A 24,659-nucleotide genomic window follows, 5' to 3' on the forward strand; every position below is an offset into this window, starting at 1 on the left:
AAGGATTCCGGAAAGCATGGACCCTCTCACGTGGGTGCGGTGAATGCCTGGCACGTATGTATAATTGGTTGTGCTCATAATCCATTGCTGCAAAGGCACAGGCCTTCGATTTATAGGAATGTATGGAGCAACACAATGTTTAAAAAATATGTTTTTTTTCCATCCCAAAATACATATAACAGTGCAGCCTATTTAACATGACTGTGTATAAAAAGCTAAACCTGATAATATATCACAGAAGATTAGCCTATACTGTAGGTATCCGAATGCCTCACGTTTCTCTAAGTTGGGGCATTTATGCTTTAGGCATTGTGTATATAGATAATTCATTTAATTAATTGCAGGACTTCTTTGAAAGACAATAACATTTAGTTGAGAACTCCCCCCTTTAATGTGTCCATTACATTAAATAGATAGAAATCATGTAGCCGACACACTCACGTCACCTTGTGGCATTGTAAGGAAATACAGGCTTTCCCTTCAAAAGTTAAAAAAGTCAACCACTCAATACTATTCATGTTTTATACAATAGTTTACCCCCTGTAGTAGACCTCGAGATTAGAAATAAACCACATCTGCGACCATCTGCGTGCGTGTCTCTTTGCTTTGAACGGTGTTGCAAAAATAAATATTGTTACAAGCTGCGAAATGTTATTGTTGCTACTGTACAGCACGAACCAATCATCTGGTTTCCACTAGATAGCACAGCCACAAAGTCTAAATAGGCTATATCAAAACAAAATGTAGCTTTTTGGTCTTCATTCAAGGTTAGTTTAGCAGTGTTGTTAGGTTTAAAATCACATTTTAGGAAGATAAATTCCAGAAATAGAAACTAGTACCGATCATTCTTTGGCGAATCCGGAAATTACGTCCTTTCAGAAATTACGTAAATTTAGTCTGCGTAACATCAATGCACTTCAATGCACAAACGTAACATCAATGCACGATAGTAAGATGTACATTCGCTTTTATCCAAGAGTATAAAATAATCATATTTTCTGATTTAGGTAAGCGTCAAAAGCTGGTTAAATAACGGCAGCTAGCTAGTCAGAATGTTTCTATAGATATCAAACAGATAACGTTATATTAATGTACTTATTGCCAATTTCATTAACCATATTAGGAGGATAATATTTTTTTAAACGCAGCTAATTTACAGGACTTTGCTACAAAAATTGCAGCTTTCATTGATGTGCAGCTAAAGTGTCTGCCATACTACGGTTTGGCAGGGCAAAACGTTTTGGTGATTTCTGGTAGGCCAATAATATATACACAATTAACATTTATGCCTAAAGCATAAATGCCCCAATTTAGAGAAACGTGAGGCATTCGGATACCTACAGTATAGGCTAATCTTCTGTGATATATTATCAGGTTTAGCTTTTTATACACAGTCATGTTAAATAGGCTGCACTGTTATATGTATTTTGGGATGGAAAAAAAACATATTTTTTAAACATTGTGTTGCTCCATACATTCCTATAAATCGAAGGCCTGTGCCTTTGCAGCAATGGATTATGAGCACAACCAATTATACATACGTGCCAGGCATTCACCGCACCCACGTGAGAGGGTCCATGCTTTCCGGAATCCTTGGTACGTCACAACTCTGACGTTGCCCTATTGAAGTTGACGTGTAAAATGGTTAGGTTTAGGGTTACGGTTGTGGTAAGGTAATGTTAGGGACGTCCCAAGGATTCCAGAAAGAACTAACCCAAGTGAGAGGGCGGTAGTTGGGCGGAGCGTCGCAGTAACTACATTCGGATACCTACAGTATAGGCTAATCTTCTGTGATATATTATCAGGTTTGGCTTTTTATGCACAGTCATGTTAAATAAGCTGCACTGTTATATGTCTTTTATATTTTTTAAACATTGTGTTGCTCCATACATTTCCAATACTCTACTCAGCAAACTGGATGCAGTTTATGCCTCCAGGTCATCTAAAAGTCCATGCTAGGTAAAGCTCTGCCTTATCTCAGTTCACGATGGCAACACCCACCCGTAGCACGAGCTCCAGCAGGTGTATCTCACTGATCATCCCTAAAGCTAACACCTCATTTGGCCGCCTTTCCTTCCAGCCTGTGACTGGAACGAATTGCAAAAATCGCTGAAGTTGGAGACTTTTATCTCCCTCACCAACTTCAGACATCTGCTATCTGGGCAGCTAACCGATCGCTGCAGCTGTACATAGTCCATCGGTAAATAGCCCACCCAATTTACCTACCTCATCCCCATACTGTTTTTATTTATTTACTTTTCTGCTCTTTTGCACACCAGGGGCCTGTTGCACAAAAGTAGAATTAAGACATCCGGGATAAATGACTCAGCTGAGCTCAATGAAGCCAAAACATGTGCGTCCAGGCTTAATTGGTTGCACAAAGACCAAGCCAGGATGAGCAGACACGGATTCATTAAGCCAGGTGAAACCAATCCTGGATAGGTGCGCGCTCACGGCTCACTCAAATAGACCCCGCCACAGATCACAGATTAACTGATTTACCATGGCAACTAGAGCCGCGTACTTTTCCCCGTCGGAAGCACAAATCCTCATGGAGGCATACGAGGAGGTAAAAGATATAATTAAGAAGAAAGGCAACACCGCCACAGTGATAAAGCAAAGAGAAAAAGCGTGGCAAAGTATTGCAGACCGCCTGAATGCGTAAGTAGTGCACAATTACACACTCACCGCTCCGCTGAAACATCACAATTACAATTCAAATATTTAATTCACATCTCCAAAAATGCAGTTGTACTGTAATTATGAAACGGTTAAATTTTTTATTGAAATGCACTGCAGATATGAGTGAAATTGTGTAAAGTAACTCCATCACACTGTATAAAGCTATGATAAATTTTTTGATATTTTTACTGAAAACAAGACAAAAATACCAAGTAATTTTTTGCAGTGTGACTCCATTAAGTGTGTGTGTGTGTGTGTGTGTGTGTGTGTGTGTGTAGATTAAACATGAACGGGCCAAAACGGACATGGCAGCAGGTCAAAATCAAATACAAGAACATTCTGCAGAATGGTATGGTCCCTGACTAATATTTAACAAAGCACAAGCATATATTGTACCCAGAAGGTGCCTGCTCACACATTGTCTGTACTGTTTTAGCAGTGAAAAAGAATACCCACAGACAAGGCACGGGTGGTGGGTCACCAAAGGCTGACCTTACCCCAGCAGAGGACATGGCCTTGGAGCTAAATAAAGGCAGGCCCGTCTTAGAGGGGATCCCTGGGGGGAAAGAGACGAGCATAGGTTCCTCCCAAGATGCCACCCGCTTCATTCAAGGTATGTCCTTCCATCTCTACATGGGATACAACCACATTCATATTGAATCAATTTGGACTGTCTGACTTTGGTTTACCTATTGCCTTGCAGTGTCTGGCAGCACTGTGTTCCTGTTAGAGCCACCAGCACAAGCACCAGACGATGCTGATCCAGTGAGTACTCCATCAAAGGCATACTGTAGGCCTGGCATGTCTTGTCTACTAGCTTCAATATGAATCCGATTAAATGTGATAGGGTGAAGGCCCCAGTGCAGCAGCAACAGCACATGATGGAGACGATGATGAGGAGGAGACCATCTCTCTGGATTCCAGAAGGCATGAGGTATCATGTTAAGACTGTGAAAGTACTATTTACTCTACAATGGTGAGGAGTCCTCATCAAAATCAAAAAATCTAATTTCTTTTACAGGACCCAGATGCTATACAGTGGGAAAACCAGCCTGGCAACATAGTGCGTATTAATAAAAGGACACCACATCCTGCCAAATTCCAGCTGCGCTAATTGTATTGTGTTCACAGAGCTCACAAGCTATCAGAAAGTTGTATGGCAACCACCTCCGGCGCCAAATAGAACTGGCAGACATAGACATTCAGTACAAGAAGAAAAAGATGGAAAATCTTGCACTGGAGTTCGAAATAAAAAAGAGGACAATTAGGAAACTGGACCTTGAAATAAAAAAACTTGAGAGGGAGGTGAGATATGCCTTCAATGTACACTGTATGCTAACTGTAACACAAATGTATTAATCATTATTTTTCTTTCCTCCCCCAGCTCCAAGAAGATGACACAGCTCAAAATAAAAATTTGGTATATTCTCGTAAAGTCAAGTGAGCCATGACATATGAGCTCTTATTGTGAGCACACAGGACGGTGGCATCTTTCTAAGTTTTTTTTTATTTTCCCAGCAATCAGTACAACCAAGTCATCGTTATAAGGCATCGCCCTCTTTTGCCCACCCCCCCAGCACCAGGTGTGGCCACTAGCCTATATGAAGGCCCAAAATTGTGTGTTCCTTTCTGCTCTGACAATGGCATGCCCATTCGTGCGAGATGTGGTGGATGAAGAAGCACTTGTGCTGAGGAGAGCCTTCAGGCGAGAAAGGGTCTTCAGGGACCGGTTGGACCCACTGGCCTTCCCTGATGACCATCTATATGAAAGATACAGGTTTTCTGCAGATGGCATCAGGTATCTATGCAGACTACTGGGTCCCAGGATTAAGCACCGCACTGCACGGAGCCATGCACTGAGTGTGGAGCAAATGGTTTGTGTGGCCTTGCGCTTTTTTGCTAGTGGAGCCTTCCTGTACTCAGTGGGGGATGCAGAACAGCTGAACAAGGCCACAATTTGCCGCACAATAAGGAGTGTGTGTCTGGCTATCAAAGCATTAGCAGATGTCTTCATCTCCTTCCCTGGCCACAGAAGACTCTGTGACATCAAAGAGGAGTTCTATAGGATTGCAGGTAAGAGGATCTACAAATTACAGGACAACTGTTAACACATAGTAGGATACTCATTACTTTGTGTGACAGGTTTCCCCAATGTCATTGGTGCAGTGGACTGCACACACATAAGGATAAAAGCCCCCTCAGGTGCCCATGAGGCCGATTTTGTGAATAGGAAATCCTTTCACAGCATTAATGTTCAGGTGAACATAACTTTTTGATATTGTCCATTGACGAACACTCTGCATTGCCAGTGATGTGCATTGATTGGTGTAATATTCCTCATCTTATGATTTCAGATGGTCTGCAATGCTGACTGTGTGATCAGCAATGTTGTGGCAAAATGGCCTGGCTCAGTCCATGACTCCAGAATCTTTCGGGCCTCTGAAATCTATCAGTGCCTATCACAAGGTAAGCCACACAACCCCTATTTATAACCATCATGGCTGTGTCAAGAATATCACTGTGTTTATGAGGTAGTAATGATGAGATTTTGTGTTGACAGGTGAATTCTCTGGTGTGTTGCTGGGAGACAGGGGGTATGGCTGCCAGCCTTTTCTCCTGACACCTTTCACAGACCCCCAGGAAGCACAGCAGGCCTACAACCATGCCTATGCCAGGACCAGGGCCAGAGTTGAAATGACCTTTGGCCTCCTGAAGGCACGCTTTCACTGCCTTCACAAATTAAGGGTCAGCCCTGTTAGGGCATGTGATATTACTGTGGCTTGTGCTGTCTTCCACAATGTGGCCTGCCTGAGGAAGGAGAGGGCCCCCAGAGTGCCACCAGCCATGGACTGGGACAATCCGGCAATCTTCCCTGATGACGACAGTGGTCGGCTGCTGAGGGACCAATATGTGTTGAATTATTTTAGTTAGTATGTGTGCTTTCAATTTTGGTTAAATATGTCCTGCGGTGGCAGAGGAATTTGGGTTTTTTTGGGTTCGTTTTTTGACGAATTTGGCCTCTTATGATGTTTGTGCGGTATACTGTGTGTAATACAAGGCTGCAGGGAGGCTACTGCATCCATTCATTTGTCTGTTCAGTTGATGTGTATGGATTTGTCCTGCATTTATTTTAGTGTGCAGACATGCAGGGTGTGTTATATACAGACCTTTGAATGTGTATGTATCATTTTGTATAATATGCTTGGATTCTGTGCTTTCCATCTTGTAGAGTCACTGACTTCAGTTTCGAAAGGAGCTGATGGTTTACCTGCTTTGTTTTGTCCTTATTCAATAAAGGAACATAATGTTACACATTGTGTTTTTATATTCATATGGAATGTGTATTTGTTTATATGACAGAGTACTAGGGCCACACTGAAGAAAAAGGATAAAGTCATAAATTTGAGGCTGGTTCTTTCTGCAGAAAAGCTACATTGTTTTTACAGTTTTGATACTTATGACAATGTGATACTTAATATTCTGGCACATCAGCATGTCTTTGTTTATGAAACCATACTGAAGTACAATTTCACGAAATGCCCCACATCTGTCATTTTAACAACTGTCCTTTAAAACAACTGGTTACAATATTATGACTTGTGTTTTTTCCCCTCTGTGGCCCTAATATTCTATCATTTTATATATAGCCTTATAGTCTATGGGAAACTGTAAATTATCTAATGATAGCAACATCTAAAAATCATTTTTTATCCAAAATCATTGATATTAATGATCACAAACGTTTAAATAACAGTGGGTCTAGTTATGTGATAACAATGTATAGTGAGCAGTGAAATAACTATTGGTTTCCATTTGTGGTGACTGCTGACTGACATTAGGGATGAGATTAAATAGATCCTGGAATTTAGCCTGGTCTGGAGCAGGCTAGCTCCACAGAATAGATCTCCATGGTAATTTATACCATAACATATCCTCCTGCTCCCTATCCATCTTTAGTGCAACCGGATTACGGATCAATTGAGCCAGGATCACCAAGATATCCTGGCTTAATCCCTTATCCTAGTTTTGTGCAACAGGCCCCAGTATCTCTACCTGCACATGACCATCTGATTATTTATCACTCCAGTGTTAATCTGCTTAATTATTCGCCTACCTCCTCATGCCTCTTGCACACAATGTATATAGACGATTTTTTTTATTTTGTGCTATTGACTTGTTTATGTAATGGATGTGAAGCGGCTAGCTTAGTTAGCGGTGCGCGCTAAATAGCGTTTCAATCGGTGACGTCACTTGCTCTGAGACCTTGAAGTAGTGGTTCCCCTGGCTCTGCAAGGGCCGCGGTTTTTGTGGAGAGATTGGTAACGATGCTTCGTGGGTGACTGTTGTTGATGTGTGCAGAGGGTCCCTGGTTCGCGCCCGGGTATGAGCGAGGGTACGCTCTAAAGTTATACATTTACTCCATGTGTAACTCTGTGTTGCTGTCTGTTCACACTGCTATGCTTTATCTTGGCCAGGTCGCAGTTGTAAATGAGAACTTGTTCTCAACTAGCCTACCTGGTTAAATAAAGGTGAAATACAAAAAAAATAAAGGCCTAGGTCATCAAAATAAATCAATGGCAGCATGTTTCTGAACTCATTCAGTTATTTTTTTTTTACCTGATTAAGTACAATACAATTGGAAATGTATGTTGAAAATGCAATTTATATTGCAAAAATTTAAGTTACAAATTATGGTTTCGCTGCTTTCTTTCGACAACACATTTAGATAAGTAGCCCAATATCAAAGCAGTTTTAACCTGTCCAAATCAATAAGCATGCAGAAACAGTTCGTAATATTTAAAACTGTAAAAATGTAGTATCTACACATACATATGCATCAACAGTAAATTCAAAAAACTTTTTTTTTAAACGAGCACCTTATAAACCATACACACGCACCAAAAACCCTGTTGTTTTTACAAGTGGCAAGGGGAGATTAGGTGAGAATTCAGGTTGTAAACGCTGTTGAAACTACCACAACTAAAAAAATGGAAACGAGATTTTTACATCACTGGTTCGAGAACAACCTACAGAAGACGGAGAGCTACATTTTTAGTGCTGTGTTTCGATTTTGGAGTCGCCAAATCGGAAAGAGCAACACTTATTTGTCAATAACGCAATATCACGTTGAAATAAATTGCGCGAGAGAAGGAAATTAAGGTTCCGGGTCCTGCTTAAACGAAAATCGGAAAGAGCAACACTTATTTGTCAATAACGCGATATCACGTTGAAATAAATTGCGCGAGAGAGGGAAATTAAGGTTCCGGGTCCTGCTTAAACGAGCACCGCAAAAAAAAAGAAAATGGGAATAAGGTGTATATCACTGGTTAGAGGACAATTTTTAGAATACCGCTAGCTACATTTTGATTCAAGTGGGTTGCTATCTGGGTAAGTGTATCGTAACACATTTGTTTGTGTTAGTCATTTCCATCGATGTCACGCTGAAGACAATAGAACAGGGTGTAAACGTTTGGGGTGTAGTCTTATGGCGTCGTGATGGCTATACACTTTTTTTTATACTAACATCACCAATCTGAGGTAAAAAGGACGTGTTATTCCACTCAATTGTATGGGGGGAAAATGCAAGTTTTGTAAGGTAGTAACACAAACTGTCCAGATTAGGGAAATTAGCGCAATATACAATAATTTAGTATGGAAAAATTATTAAACATGTTCATTTTAAGATAACAGTATGTTGCCCACTCACACACTATTGCAACAATGACATATTTCTCACTCATTTAACCATTTAGAGAGTTTAAAAATGCTCTAAAATATATTTAGAGCAGGGATGGTTAACTTTGATGCGGTGGGGGCCACAAAAAAATCTAAACTCATCATGAGGGGTAGCAGTTGCTCAAGTTCTGTTTACCCACATCCATACCCACCACTCACCCCACATGACCAGTAAAACATTTTAGTGGCCCCCCTATTGAGAACTGAGAGAATTGTTTTAAAGTTCATTTTCATTTTTTCCCCCATGGGGAGTAGAGCCAATGTTGCAGTTTTCTGCAATTCTACAGATTTTGCCATTGGCTGGAGAGAAGATTTAGCAATCTTAGAACATGTCAGACCATTCTACTAATTTTGCCATAGGGTGAAGTGAATGTTTGCAGTTTTTAATGATATCTGAGTGAGACTGACTAACAAAATCAATGGCGGGCTCCCTGGCCGGTAATTCAACCATGATAACAAGTTGAAAAAACTGACCACAAAATGTATGTTAGAAATAAAAAAAATGTTATCTGACATGGGCTAATTGACTGACAACAAGAGACATTGCTGAAGCATAACCAAATTTTGCAATTGCACCTTGTGTATTCTACTATTCTAACTCACAACAGTAAATTGAGACCCCAACTCTTGAAAACATTTTTTTAATAAAAAAAAAAACTTTTCCTTTGGTGGGGGAGATTGATCCAATGGCCTGCAAAAAGGAGTCTGGGCCGGCAGTTACCACTTCCCTGATGGTAGAGAGTTTAAAAAGGCTCTTAAACAATTTAATCAGGGGACTCTAGACTAGAGCGTCGGGCCTCTTAACAAAGCTCCTCAGTACAGAAGACTTTGTCCAATGACACTTATGAGTAATATAATGGAACAATAATGAATAAAGATGCCCAAACAAGCACCAGTAGTGGGTGTTCTTCAACTATAAAATGCACTAGATGGTGTAAGACATCCACAAAGAATGGGTGAAACAGCCCATGCTTGGTGAATAGCATTTGGCTGATGTCTGAGAGCAGGACACGGGAGCACTGAATAGATAATGTAAGACAAAAGTGAGAGAAGAGAATAAATGTAGTTTCAGCTAGAAAATGAACATCCTGACAGACTGAGGCAGGTTGCTCTGCAATCATCCTACTCCAACAATTGACAGGGATAATGTGGCATTTCTTATTTGTCTGTATGAATTAAATGAGTGTTTCCTGCCTTAATGACTATTAGCTTTACACTACTTGTCCTATAGAGTTGTTGTAGTCTTAAATTATTACTTGGAATAAACTGATAAATGCTCCTTGTCCCAGAATGGCATGCCAGCTAGTGATGAAGCTGTCTGCTCCTGATAGCTAAACTACTAAGGTTGCTGCATTTTAAGTTGGGAGTCATTTTACAGCTTGCATTGATGGTATCATATTTATATACAGTAACTAAATATACTGAACAAAAAATATAAACTCAACATGTCACAATTCCAACGATTTTACTGCGTTACAGGTCATATAAGGAAATCAGTCAATTGAAGTAAATTAGACTGGGGGGCCAGGCCCAGCCAATCAGAATGTGTTTTTCCCCACAAAAGGGCTTTATTACAGACAGAAATACTCCTCACTTTCATCAGCTGTGCAGGTGGTGGTCCCGCAGGGGAAGAAGCTGGATGTGGAGGTTGTGGGCTGGCGTGGTTACGTTTGACGTACTACCAAATTCTCTAAAATTACTTTGGAGGCAGCTTATGGTTGAGAAATTAACATGCAATTCTCTGGCAACAGCTCTGGTGAACATTCCTGCAATCAGCATGCCAATTGCTAACAGGGATGTAAAACTATTTGTGCACAACATTTGAGAGAAAGAAGCTTTTTGTGTGTGTGTGGAAAATTTCTGGGATCATTTATTTCAGCTCTTGTTCAGTATAGTTTAGTATTTATTAGGATCCCCAATTAGCTGCTGCCGAGGTAGCGGCTTCTCTTCTGGGGGCCAAAACAGGAAACGACACCACAAATAATATACATAGCTTTACATTTTACATTGACTGCATCACTAATGATGTTGTAATCTCTCATCAACTTTGAGCCAGGAGAGGTTGACATGCATGTCATTGACATTCGTCCTCCATGTACATCTAAGTGCAATATGTGCTGCTTTGTTTTTAGATTGCAAATAAATACTAAATATTTGACCTGATAGCATTTTTTTAAATGGAGATCTCTCTCGAGCTGTCTACTACCTTCGATACAGAAGATGTAATTGGCAGACGTGATCAAAATGTGCAAGTACTGACATTGCCAACAGACGGAAATGTGCTTGGAAGAAATAAATATAGCATATATGTAAAAAAAAATATATATATATATATTCCTCGACAGATCGATATTCTCAAACTAAAGCTGATCGCTTGCTACGGCCCACCATCTATACCGTCGGTGCATAATGGAATATTTAGCTATTTTTCGAGTCTTGTTTACTTGCAACATATCACATGTTCTCATATGCTCTCACCATATATAAGTGCAGTATTGCTTCCAGTGCAGGACAATGGGGAGACATTTTAGGCACCGCTGTATTACTGTAGATAAGAGTAGCCATTTCCCTAATGACACATTTGAGAAATTATTAACCTTGTTTTCCCTGTCCCCTCGGTTGCAGGTTGTCCATTGATCGTTGAGATACAGCTATGGTCTGCATTCCCTGCATCGTCATTCCCATTCTCTTGTGGGTGTATAAGAGGTTCCTTGAACCCATCATCTACCCCTTCATGGGTCCAATTATAAGCCGATTTTGGCCAACAAAAACCGCTGTCCAGGAGAGTGTCACAGGAACGGGTGATATGAAAGCATGCAAGGTAATACATTACCCAAAACCTGTTATTGGATTATGGACTCAGACAGTGTTCCACCACTAGTAGACTGCACCTGTAGCAACCTCCAGTGACCAAGGCTCAGACTGGCTATGAATGCTGAAGAAGGCATCGCACACATTGTATACTGAACAAAAATATAAAAGCAACATGTAGAGTGTTGGTGCCATGTTTCATGATCTGAAATAAAAGATCCCAGAAATGTTCCATATGTACAAAAAGCTTATTTCTCTCAAATGTAGTTTACAAATTTGTTTACATCCCTGTTAGTGAGAATTTCTCCTTTGCCAAGATAATCCATCCACATCACAGGCATATCAATAAACTGATTAAACAGCATGTCCATTACACAGGTGAGCCTTGTGCTGGGGACAATAAAAGGCCACTGTAAAATATTTTTGTAACATAACACAATGCCACAGATGTCTTGGGTTTTGAGGGAGCGTGCATTTGGCAACAGCTCTGGTGAACATTCCTGTTCCTCAACTATCTGTTGCCAGATAGTTGAGTGTTCATTTCTACACCATAAGTCTCAAATGTCGTTTCAGAGAATTTGGCAGTACGTCCAACCGGCCTCAACCGCAGACCAAAGTTTATGGTGCCGTGTGGGCGAGCGGTTTTCTGATGTGAATAGAGTGCCCAATGGTGCGGTTATGGTATGGGCAGGCATAAGCTACAGACAACAAACACAATTGCATTTTGAATGCACAGAGATAGTGACGATCTCTTGAGGCCATTCATCCATTGCCAACACCTCATGTTTCAGCATGATAATGCACGGCCCCATGTCGCAAAGATCTGTACCCAATTCCTGGAAGATGAAAATGTCTCAATTCTTCCATGACCTGCATAAGCACCAGACATGTCACCCATTGAGCATGTTTGGGATGCTCTGGATTGACTTGTATGACAGCTTGTTCCAGTTCCCACCAATATCCAGCAACTTCGCTCAACCATTGAAGAGGAGTGGGGCAACATTCCACAGGCCACAATCAACAGCCTGATAAACTTTATGCGGAGGAGATGTATGACGCTGCATGAGGCAAATGGTGGTCTAACCAGATACTGACTGGTTTTCTGATCCACACCCGTACTTTTATCTGTGACCAACCTATATATCATATCTGTATTCCCAGTCGTGAAATCCATAGATCAGGGCATGATGAATTCATTTAAATTAACTTATTTACTTATATGAACTGTAACTCAGTAAAATCTTTGAAATTGTTGCATATTGTGTTGTTGTTCAGTATACATGCATAGTCTCCCTAGGCAGACAGGTTGCCTGCCACAATGTTAACAATGTTCCAGCTTAGGTCTGGGATTTCCGAGACTAATAAACGCAACAAAAAAAGAAACGTCCCTTTTTCGGGACCCTGTCTCTCAAAGATAATTTGTAAAAATCCAAGTAACTTCACAGATACTAACAGCTTACAGACAGTAGGCAATTAAGGTCACAGTTATGAAAACTGAGGACACTAAAGCTTTTCTACTGATTCTGAAAAACACCAAAAGACAGATGCCCAAGGTCCCTGCTCATCTGTGTGAACGTGCCTTAGGCATGCTGCAAGGAGGCATGAGGACTGCAGATGTGGCCAAGGCAATAAATTGTAATGTCTGTACTGTGAGACACCTAAGACAGCGCTACAGGGCGACAGGACGGACAGCTGACCGTCTTTGCTGTGGCAGACCACGTGTAACAACACCTGCACAGGATCGGTACATCCGAACATCACACTTGCGGGACAAGTACAGGATGGCAACAACAACTGCCCGAGTTATACCAGGACCGCACAATCCCTCCCTCAGTGCTCAGACTGTCCGCAATAGGCTGAGAGAGGCTGGACTGTTGTAAGGCAGGTCCTCACCAGACATCACCGGCAACATCGCCTATGGGCACAAACCCACCGTCGCTGGACCAGACAGGACTGGCAAAAAGTGATCTTCACTGACGAGTCGTGTTTTTTTTTGTCTCACCAGGGGTGATTGTTGGATTCGTGTTTATCATTGAAGGAATGAGCGTTACACTGAGGCCTGTACTCTTGAGCGGGACCGAGGTGGAGGGTCTGTCATGGTCTAGTGTGTTACAGCATCATCAGACTGAGCTTGTTGTCATTACTGGCAATCTCAATGCTGTGCGTTACAGGGAAGACCTCTTTCTCCCTCGTGGTACCCTTCCTGCAGGATCATCCTGACATGATCCTGCATGTCAGGATGCGTCAGGGAAGCCTGCGGCATGGTAGCCTAATGGTTAGAGCGTTGGACTAGTAACCGGAAGGTTGCAAGTTCAAACCCCCGAGCTGACAAGGTACAAAATCTATCGTTCTGCCCCTGAACAGGCAGTTAACCCACGGTTCCTAGGCCGTCATTGAAAATAAGAATTTGTTCTTAACTGACTTGCCTAGTTAAATAAAGGTAAAAAAATAAAAAACATGACCCTCCAGCATGACAATGCCAACAGCCGTACTGCTTGTTCTGTGCATGATTTCCTGCAAGACAGGAATGTCAGTGTTCTGCCATGGCCAGCGAAGAGCCCGGATTTCAGTCAGTCAATCAATCAATCTTATTTATAAATCCCTTCTTATATCAGCTGATATCTCAAAGTGCTGTACAGAAACCCAGCCTAAAACCCCAAACAGCGAGCAATGCAGGTGTAGAAGCACGGTGCCTAGGAAAAACTCCCTAGAAAGGCCGGAAACTAGGAAGAAACCTAGTGATGAACCAGGCTATCAGGGGTGGCCAGTCCTCTTCTGGCTGTGCCGGGTGGAGATCATAACAGAAAATGGCCAAGATGTTCAAATGTTCATAGATGACCAGCAGGGTCAAATAATAAGAATCACAGTCGTTGTAGAGGGTGCAACGGGTCAGCACCTCAATCCCATTGAGCACGTCTGGGACCTGTTGGATTGGAGGGTGAGGGCTAGGGCCATTTCCCCTGGAAATGTCTGGAAACTTGCAGGTGCCTTGGTGGAAGAGTGGGGTAACATTTTTCAGCAAGAGCTGGCAAATCTGGTGCAGTCCACGAGGAGGAGATGCACTGCAATACCTTAATGCAGCTGGTGGCCACACCAGATACTGACTGTTACTTTTGATATTTACCCCCCTTTGTTCAGGGACACATTATTCCATTTCTGTTAGGCACATTTCTGTGGAACTTGTTCAGTTTATTTCTCAGTTGTTGAATCTTGATATGTTCATACACATTTTTACACTTGTTAAGTTTGCTGAAAATAAACACAGTTGACAGTATAGGAATATTATTCCTAGCAACAGCAATGTTCAAATTATATATACAAAAAAATATGATTAGACGAAGATGCATAACAAGTTCAGGGCGGAACATTAAAGTGAACGTTTCAGATATAAATACAATGTTTACACTGTCAGATGTCATGTTCACGCACATCTGGCAGATGGTTCAGCTACTGCAGCCTTTGACAAGAAGACTGACTGACATTTCACTTCACACCTTAAGTTATATTTATCACTGTGAAAGTGTTTTAATACAATATGGAGAAAAACACTAAGTTAATCATTATTTTATTTAGTTGAGTAATGTAGAATCATTTAATGCTTGATTTAACATAGCAACACAATTGACATTTTCCATAATGCTCATTACAATTGCTTTGAGAGATTGATTAAAGATTGCATTATAATTTCAGGAATTGTCCATAATATATTTGCAGGAATAGTGACATTTTTGTGTTTCACTGTGAGATTGGCTGTGATATTCACCTATTCATTCCTCCCACTGGAGCAGCATCTGTTGTCAAAATGTGAAAGCTCTTCTGTCTTTGTGGCTGTGCTATCTAGTGGTTTCCTGGTTGCTAAAATTCTACACTGTTCACTCAATTTCAATTTATGTCAGAAAACAAGCACTGAATGGTGTAGGGAATCATTGTACGATCTAAATCACTGTGAATGATCTTTTCGATAACAAGAAATATTGTCGTTATCGCTGTTTGAAGCTGGTGGACCATAACTAAAAGTAACTTTTGGTGCTAGTGGACCAAAACCTATGGTCCAAAGCCACAAAGTCAGAACATTTTGACAGCAGATGACTGTCTGGCGGGAGAAATCAATAGGCGAATAACACAAGATGGGAGGGTAAGTAATACTATGGAACACTATCATTCCACTATTATTGGCAAATATATTGACATTTTCTGAAATTACAATGGATTTTTGTTTTTCAATCCTATGTGTAGGTAGCACCTTTAATAAATGTATAGTATTTCTGCCTTTGGTTTATCAAGCTTGAATCCCTGATGTGTTTATAACATACAATACCTAGTTCTGTATTGTATTTAGTATACATTTTATAATTCTGAAATAAATTAACAATTTAAAAATTGACATCTTTCCTGTTTTAAAACATTTTTTATTTTACTTTGTGCAATGTAGAAATAAAGCTATATGGATTACTTTGATTGTTCCCTCCTACTGGATCTAATTTAGGCTGGTCTCAGATCTGTTTGTGCTCTTGCCAGCTCCATTGCTGTCATTTTTAAGAGAGCAGAAACAGACAAGCAAACAGGCTAGATCTCATTGCAGCATATAATGATTTTCCCATCTATTATTCAGAATAATTTTCAGCTAACCCTGAAGTATTTATCATGCATATATGAGCAGACAGGGATGTCATAGATGCTTATCATAACCATAATAGGATAAAAGACCTTGATTTTTTTCAAACCCACACTGGGCCAGATTCCCAGACACGAATTTAGCCTAGGCTTGGACTAGGCTTGCTCGATTAAGAACTTCCATTGAAATTGCTTTTTAGTTCAGCACGAGGCTTCATCTGTGTCTGGGAAAACAGCTACCAGGGTTTTTGCAGCCTTGTCTTCTAAGTGGCTTGACCTCTTCTAGCTACTACTAGGGCCAGCAAAGGTGAAATATCTGCTCTAGTTACAATGACAAAGGTTAAAATATAAGGAATGTTATTCCTAGCCACAGTAATGTTCAAATTATATACACAAAAAATGGTTTGAAGAAGATACATGACATGCTAAGAAACTGCCCCATGAAGTTTAGGGCAGAACATTCGAGTGAACGTTTCAGATCTAAATAAAATGTCTAGAATCGACTTGGTTTTGATAACGTGTAAGTGTCGAGTCCGTGCTGTGTATTTCAATCTTCAATTTTATGCACGTTCTGCCTAACTGTCAGACGTCACGTGCGCGCAAGTCTGTGGCGACGTGAAAATATGATGGAATAGGACGAGTCAAATCAAGAGTTCTCAAATTAGCAAACGGTTGTTTATCATTGACATCTACATCATTAGCTACTGTTCAGTAAGCAGAAGACTTCAGAAGAACCTGGGAGACGTAAGCTAGCTAGGTGCCACGAGAGCAGTGAATTTGACAGGTGAGCTGTCAGCTAATGCTAGTGGCTAGCATAGTTGCTAGCCAGACATAGCTGGCTAGCTACTCGATTAGCTAGTGTGTTATTTTAATCTCATGTCAGTTACACATCTGTTTCACTTGACAAGTTTCACAGTCTAAGGAAGCCCTTTTAGCTGCGTTTAGGCCGTTTGTTTTGCGGTTTGTTAGTAAACTAGCTACAGCTAGGTTGTGTGCTAACTAACGTTAGTTGACTTGCTACCGGACAAGTCCATGAATACCTCTTTTTGTGTTACTTGTGTGGTCGTTATTTATGTATATTTGTTTTACTGAAAAGGCAACGTTATAGGAAACTGTCAGCCACAGACGTGCAAGGAGGGTGAAATGCAGGTTTGCGACTGCTGTAGCTAGTGAGGTTGCTATGGCTAACCAAGCTAGCTACTTACATTGACATGGTGTCACACCGAGGTAAAGTTGATTTTATATTCGGACCTCAAAACACATTGGCCAAAAGCCATTTTAAATGGTAAAAATCAATAACTATTTCATTGCTTGTCACAGAAACAAAAATCGATACGGTTTATTCTATAAATATGTTGCATACTTTTCAAACTTTTTTTTTCAATTATCAAGCTAGGTATGATTTATTCTATAAATGTCTAGCATACTTTTACAACTTTTGATTTGAGTAGAAATTCCAGTTTTGTTTGAATAAAAATACATAAAATCTCAAATATTGCATTTAAAGATGAAGAAATCAATAACTAATTCAGTGAATGTCTCAGAGAAAAGTGAAAGTATGCATTTATATGCAGTAACTTTCAAGAAATGTTTATTTCAAGTGCATTGTTTTATATGAATCTTAAATTGTATGCCGAATCAATGTTTGCATTTTTAGTGCAACAGTTCCACATTTTAAAGTAGTTACAAGGCACAGCAGTCATTTATGTGTCTGTAATTTAACAGCAAAGAGGCCCCTTCCAATCATTTTGTAATTAGGCTTTGTTGAAGTCCTTTGTCATCCCCAGACAAGCTGAATGGTACCATCTCTGGCACACATTCCATCTGCAGTATTAAAAACATAAAACAGGGTTATGTTTATTTACATGTAAATTACAGTTCTGGAATACCCATTCTGTTACACACTTTTGCAATTAGGAACATTTTCAAATTGAATTGGATTTTTGTTCATTTGCTAAATTGACTTTAAATTACATGCATTTGACCTCAAACTTGACAGACGCACACACAACTGAGGTGTTAATCATTGTTGAGTATTCAGGCAATATAAATCATATAGTAATAAAGGCATACATTTGCAAAAAACATATGCGTTTATAAAAAAGGTATCACACATCAATGTTGTAATATCAAACATTACAATAATGGCAGTCTTTGAAATCCAAATCAGTTTAATTGTCACTTGTGCCAGATACGTGTGTACTTATTACACTGGATTGCTGTCATAGTATGTATCTAGTATATCTCATAGTAGAATATTAAAGTCATGATAATATAACATTAGAGCAAGGATAACCCTGGTTAAAAGTTGCAAGACAGTTTCATACTTCTAAATGTCTTGAAGGATGAAACTATGAGTTTTCATAGCCTACTGTTATATTACACAAAGACAAACCCAGTTGGTCAGATGGTCATCAGTTTTCTCTGGATGATGCAAAACACACATTGAGCAGTCTTGCTTCGCATTGAAGACTGGAAAAAAAGAGGACCACATTTTTATGCATTGTTGACACATTTAAAGATGCTTTCTGGAGCCCATAGTTCTAAAGGTTGTGCTTCAAATAATAAAAAGAGTATGCTAGACATTTACAGAATAAATCATACTTAGTTTGATGTTTCTGTGACAAACGGTGAATTAGTTATAGATTTATACTGATTTAAATGGCATTTTTATAGATTTGATGTATTTCTATCAAATCAAAACTGGAATGAATCAGTTGGACCAGTCTAGCCCAATAATGGACTAAAGAAGCCTAATGATTTGAATTCGATTTTTTAAACATTGCAGCCAATAGTATTTTTCAGTGACAACATGTTTGTGGCGACCGTCTTCAATTCAGACACAGGTTTTAATAGGAGATGCAGATAGCTAATTAGCGCAGGCAGTAGGCTCAGTCTTCTATCTGTTTGCCTTGAACGTGCTGTAACATGAAGATATGGCCTTGTGGGAACACTAACCCTGTAAAGGTGTGTATCAATTTTTGTAATTTACTCATCTCTGATGTTTCCAAAACCGTACCACGAGTGATGATGTTCTGACCGAGCGACAGGGCGCTCTAATGGAGTGTCTAGTTTGAGAAACAGACACCTCACAAGTCCTCACCTGGCAGCTTCAATAAATGGTATCCGCAAAACACCAGTCTCAATGTCAGTTCCTCTATCCAGTGTCTGTGTTCTTTTGCCCATCTTAATCTTTTATTTTTATTGGCCAGTCTGAGATATGGCTTTTTCTTTGCAACTCTGCCTAGAAGGTCAGCATCCCAGAGTCGCCTCTTCACTGTTGACATTGAGACGGGTGTTTAGCGGGTAACACTCCAGGATTCTTTTTATTTGTGTTATAGTCTCCTACATTATTTGAACATTTCTACAAACTTCAGTGTTTTCTTTCCAATGGTACCAATTATATGCATATCCTGGCTTCCAGGCCTGAGCAACAGGCAGTTTACTTTGGGCACGTCAGTCAGGCGGAAATTGAGAAAAAAGGGGACTAGCCCTAAGAAGTTTTAAGTGACAAAGTACAATTTGTGGAGAGGGGGAGGGGTAGGCCGTCATTGTAAAATAAGAATTTGTTCAAATTAAGGTTTAAGAAAAACAATACTGTACTCTACTGTGCTGTACTTTGATGTCCAAACATTTTTAACATACAGTTGAAGTCGGAAGTTTACATACAATTAGGTTGGAGTCATTAAAAGTACTTTTTCAACCACTCCACACATTTCTTGTTAATTAACAAACTGTAGTTTTGGCAAGTTGGCTACTTTGTGTATGACACAAGTCATTTTTCCAAAAATTGTTTACAGACAGATTATTTCACTTCTAATTCACTCTATCACAATTCCAGTGGGTCAGATCAGATGTTTACATACACTAAGTTGACTGCCTTTAAACATCTTGGAAAATGCCAGAAAATGATGTCATGGCTTTAGAAGCTTCTGTTAGTCTAATTGACATCATTTGAGTCAATTGGAGGTGTACCTGTGGATGTATTTCAAGGCCTACCTTCAAACTCAGTGCCTCTGCTTGACATCATGGAAAAATCTGCCAAGGCCTCAGAAAAATGTTTTGTAGACCTCCACAAGTCTGGTTCATACTTGGGAGCAATTTCCAAACCCCTGAAGGTACCACGTCCATCTGTACAAACAATAGAATGCAAGTATAAACACCGTGGGACCACACAGCCATCATACCGCTCAGGAAGGAGACGTGTTCTGTCTCCTAGAGATTAACGTACTTTGGTGCGAAAAGTGTAACTCAATCCCAGAACAACAACAAAGGACCTTGTGAAGATGCTGGAGGAAACGGGTACAAAAGTATCTATATCCACAGTAAAACGAGTCCTATATCAACATAACCTGAATGTCCGCTGAGCAAGGAAGAAGCCACTGCTCCAAAACCGCCATAAAAAAGCCAGACTATGGTTTTCATCTGCACGTGGGGACAAAGATTATACTTTTTTGGGAGAAATATCCTCTGGTCTGTTTTCTTGACACTGCTGTGACATTTTCTCTGTATTTCCACCCACGTGGGGTGGCCCCCTAGCAATTTGAGTTCCAGCCAATGAGATTCAGCCCCTCACATTTGGGTGACAGCTAGCAAGAGGCCTGCCCAGCGTTATCCAATGAGGTTGCAGGGTGGGCTCAGTAGACACAGCAGAGGGAGAGCGAGTGCAATGACGTGATGCACATATCTGCATGTGATGTAGTATGCAATTTTCGGGGACCCCTTTTGGCTCGAGTGCAACATTCAGAACCACTGGCAAAAAAATTCTACAGAGATTCTTTTATCAAACTTTGCATCTGCACAGTTCTTCCATTAAATGGTTTTGTGAAATGTTGAATGTAAATTCTTCCTTGTGCGTAGAGTATGGTCTGTTAAATTTTGACATCAATTTAATTTTTTGCCATACATTTTCAAGTGAAAAATCAGTCTCTGCACAATTCTGTTACTGTGGAATTTCCCACATGACTGGTGTGATCAAACGAATGTGTACTAAAGGAAACCATAGACTAGAACGCAAACTCATACCACGCTATACCACTGTACTGTGTAATGAACATGCCATGTCGCCTAATTCATTACTATGCCCAGGCCAGGTAGTCATCTTTTTCTATTACCTTTGCTTCCATTTTGTGGCTAAATCAGAGTTTGCTAAGTCTGTCACTTTTGGAGAGAACCCTGGAGTACTGATTTGATGTCATGACACATTGCTCCAAGCCTACATGTTTGGGAGAAGTGTATTGATCATTCATTCCAATAGTGTAGTAAATATTTGTCTTACTTCTTTAATGCTGCACTGTTGGGAATGGACTCGTAAGTAAGCGTTTCACTGTAAAGTCTACACCTGTTGTATTTGGCTCATGTGACCAATAAAATATATGATTTGATTAGGTTCATTATTCTGCAAAGTGGGTCATATTTCCTAATGAAGGTAAGCTCAAATGCTTAATTAAAAAAAATTCTCTCTGGTGGATTTGAGGATGCTGCCAGACAGATGTGCATTATAAGCCAGATTTGGGCAGATGTACAGTGGCAAGAAAAAGTAAGTGAACCGTTTGGAAATACCTGGATTTCTGCATAAATTGGTATCTGATCTAAGTCACAACAATAGACATACACAGTCTGCTTAAACTAATAACACACAAACAATTAAACGTTTGTCAAAATTGAACACACCGTGTAAACATTCACAGTGCAGGGTGGAAAAAGTATGTGAACCCTTGGATTTAATAACTGGTTGACCCTCCTTTGGCAGCAATAAACTCAACCAAATGTTTTCTGTAGTTGCAGATCAGACCTGCACAACGGTCAGGAAGTGTTTTGGACCATTCCTCTTTACAAAACTGCTTCAGTTCAGCAATATTCTTGGGATCTCTGGTGTGAACTGCTCTGGAGGTCATGCCATATCATCTCTATCGGGTTGAGGTCAGGACTGACTGGGCCACTCCAGAAGGTGTATTTTTTTCTGTTGAAGCCATTCTGTTGTTGATTTACTTCTGTGTTTTGGATCATTGTCCTGTTGCATCACCCAACTTCTGATGAGCTTCAATTGGTGGACAGATAGCCTAACATTCACCTGTAAAATGTTGATAAACTTGGGAATTCATTTTTCTGTCGATGATAGCAAGCTGAGGCAGCAAAGCAGCCCCAAACCATGATGCTCTCTCCACCGTACTTTACTGTTGGGATGAGTTTTTGATGTTTGTGTGCTGAGCCTTTTTTTCTCCACATATAGTGTTGTGTGTTCATTCCAAACAACTCAACTGTAGTTTCATCTGTCCACAGAATATTTTGTCAGTAGCGCTGTGGAACCTCCAGATGCACTTTTGCAAACTTCAGACATGTAACAATGTTTTTTTTTTGACAGCAGTGGCTTCTTTCCTTGGTGTCCTCCCATGGACACCATTCTTGTTTGGCGTCTTACGTATCATAGACTCATCAACAGAGATGTTAGCATGTTCCAGAGAAGTCTTTAGCTGACACTAGGATTCTTCTTAACCTCATTGAGCACTCTGCGCTGTGTTAGTCTTAATCATCTTTGCAGGACGGCCACTCCTAGGAAGAGTAGCAACAGTGCTGAACTTTCCTTCCCATTTATAGACTATTTGTTTTACCGTGGACTGGTGAAAATCAAGGCTTTAAGAGATACTTTTGTAACCCTTTCCAGCTTTATTTAAAATCTATTTTGTTTTAGGCACATCAGGCAATGCTTCTTGTGAATAGCAAGCTCAAATTTGGTGAGTGTTTTTTATAGGGCAAGGCAGCTCTAACCAACATCTCCAATCTCGTCTCATTGATTGGACTCCAGACTAGCTGATTAGCCTAGGGGTTCACATACTTTTTCCAACATACACTGTGAATGTTGAAATCATGTATTCAATATAGACACGAAAAATACAATTTGTGTGTTATTAGTTTAAGCACACAATGTTTGTCTATTGTTATGACTTAGATGAAGATCAGATGAAATTTGATGACCAATTCATACAGAAATCTAGGTAATTCCAAAGGGTTCACATACTTTTTCTTGCCACTGTATAATTCGGTAGCTCATTAAAGTAGTTCCTTAAATAAGATAAAGAACATTTCTGAGATGCCATACATTTTGCTACTGACTGACTGTGAGTAGTTAGACCCAGGCTGCAAAAATGTACAATACAGAATGTAGCCTAATGCAGCTCTCACCAGAAATGCAACTCTCACCAGAACCACTGCTTTTAACCAGGGCAAGGTGACCGGAAACATGACCGAATACAAACAGTGTAGCTATTCTCTCCGCAAGGCAATCAAACAAGCTAAGCGTCAGTATAGAGACAAAGTAGAGTCACAATTCAACGGCTCAGACACGAGGTATGTGGCAGGGTCTACAGTCAATCATGGATTACAAAAAGAAAACCAGCCCTGTCACGGACCAGGATGTCTTGCTTCCAGACAGACTAAATAACCTTTGCTTGCTTTGAGGACAATACAGTGCCACTGACACGGCCCGCAACCGAAACCTGCGGACTCACCTTCACTGCAGCCAACGTGAGTAAAACATTTAAACGTGTTAACCCTCGCAGGGCTGCAGGCCCAGACGGCATCCCCAGCCGCGTCCTCAGAGCATGCGCAGACCAGCTGGCTGGTGTGTTTACGGACATATTCAATCAATCCTTATCCCAGTCTGCTGTTCCCACATGCTTCAAGAGGGCCACCATTGTTCCCGTTCCCAAGAAAGCTAAGGTAACTGAGCTAAACGACTACATCATGAAGTGCTTTGAGAGACTAGTCAAGGACCATATCACCTCCACCCTACCTGACAACCAAGACCCACTCCAATTTGCTTACCGCCCCAATTGGTCCACAGACGACGTAATCGCAACCACACTGCACACTGCCCTAACCCATCTGGACAAGAGGAATACCTATGTGAGTGCTGTTCATCGACTACAGCTCAGCATTTAACACCATAGTACCCTCCAAACTCGTCATCAAGCTCGAGACCCTGGGTCTCGACCCCGCCCTGTGCAACTAGGTACTGGACTTCCTGACGGGCCGCCCCCAGGTGGTGAGGGTAGGTAACAACATCACCCCGCTGATCCTCAACACATGGGCCCCACAAGGTTGCGTTCTGAGCCCTCTCCTTTACTCCCTGTTCACCCACGACTGCGTGGCCATGCACGCCTCCAACTCAATCATCAAGTTTGCGGACGACACCACAGTGGTAGACATCTACACCACCCGATGTCACAGGAAGGCCATAAAGATCATCAAGGACAACAACCACCCGAGCCACTGTCTGTTCACCCCGCTATCATCCAGAAGGTGAGGTCAGTACAGGTGCATTAAAGCAGGGGCCGAGAAACTGGAAAAACAGCTTCTATCTCAAGGCCATCAGACTGTTAAACAGCCACCACTAACATTGAGTGGCTGCTGCCATAAAACTGACTCAACTCCAGTCACTTTAATAATGGAAGTTGATGTAAAAAATGTATCACTAGCCACTTTAATCAATGCCACTTAATATAATGTTTACATACCCTACATTACACATCTCATATGTATATCTATATACTGTACTCTCATCTACTGCATCTTTATGTAATACATTTATCACTAGCCACTTTAAACTATGCCACTTTGTTTACATACCCTACATTACTCATCTCATATGTATATACTGTACTCGATACCATCTACTGCATCTTGCCTATGCCGTTCTGTACCATCAATCATTCATGTATCTTCATGTACATATTCTTTATCCCTTTACACTTGTGTGTATAAGGTAGTAGTTGTGTAATTGTTAGGTTAGATTACTCGTTGGTTATTACTGTATT

The 24,659-nt window shown here is 40.6% G+C and overlaps 1 protein-coding gene and 1 long non-coding RNA gene across 4 annotated transcripts in view; both read left to right on the plus strand.

Moving 5' to 3' along the window:
* Positions 1-7,698: 7,698 nt before the first annotated feature.
* On the plus strand, positions 7,699-11,461 carry LOC116356652 (uncharacterized). The gene is made up of 2 exons (XR_004205080.1): positions 7,699-8,070; positions 11,044-11,461. It is a non-coding gene; the product is annotated as an uncharacterized LOC116356652 (long non-coding RNA).
* Positions 11,462-16,416: 4,955 nt separating this feature from the next.
* Positions 16,417-24,659, plus strand: part of LOC109877855 (dymeclin-like) — a 145,785-nt gene continuing 137,542 nt past the window's right edge. The window contains exon 1 of one of the 3 annotated variants that reach the window (XM_020470085.2): positions 16,417-16,627. The gene's annotated coding sequence lies outside the window, so the exon portion shown is untranslated. The remainder of the gene's footprint in view (positions 16,628-24,659) is intronic. The other 2 variants (XM_020470088.2, XM_031802783.1) reach the window with 2 other exon arrangements.

This window comes from Oncorhynchus kisutch, linkage group LG23 (assembly GCF_002021735.2).
Source record: "Oncorhynchus kisutch isolate 150728-3 linkage group LG23, Okis_V2, whole genome shotgun sequence".
Classification (NCBI taxonomy): Eukaryota; Metazoa; Chordata; class Actinopteri; order Salmoniformes; family Salmonidae; genus Oncorhynchus; species Oncorhynchus kisutch.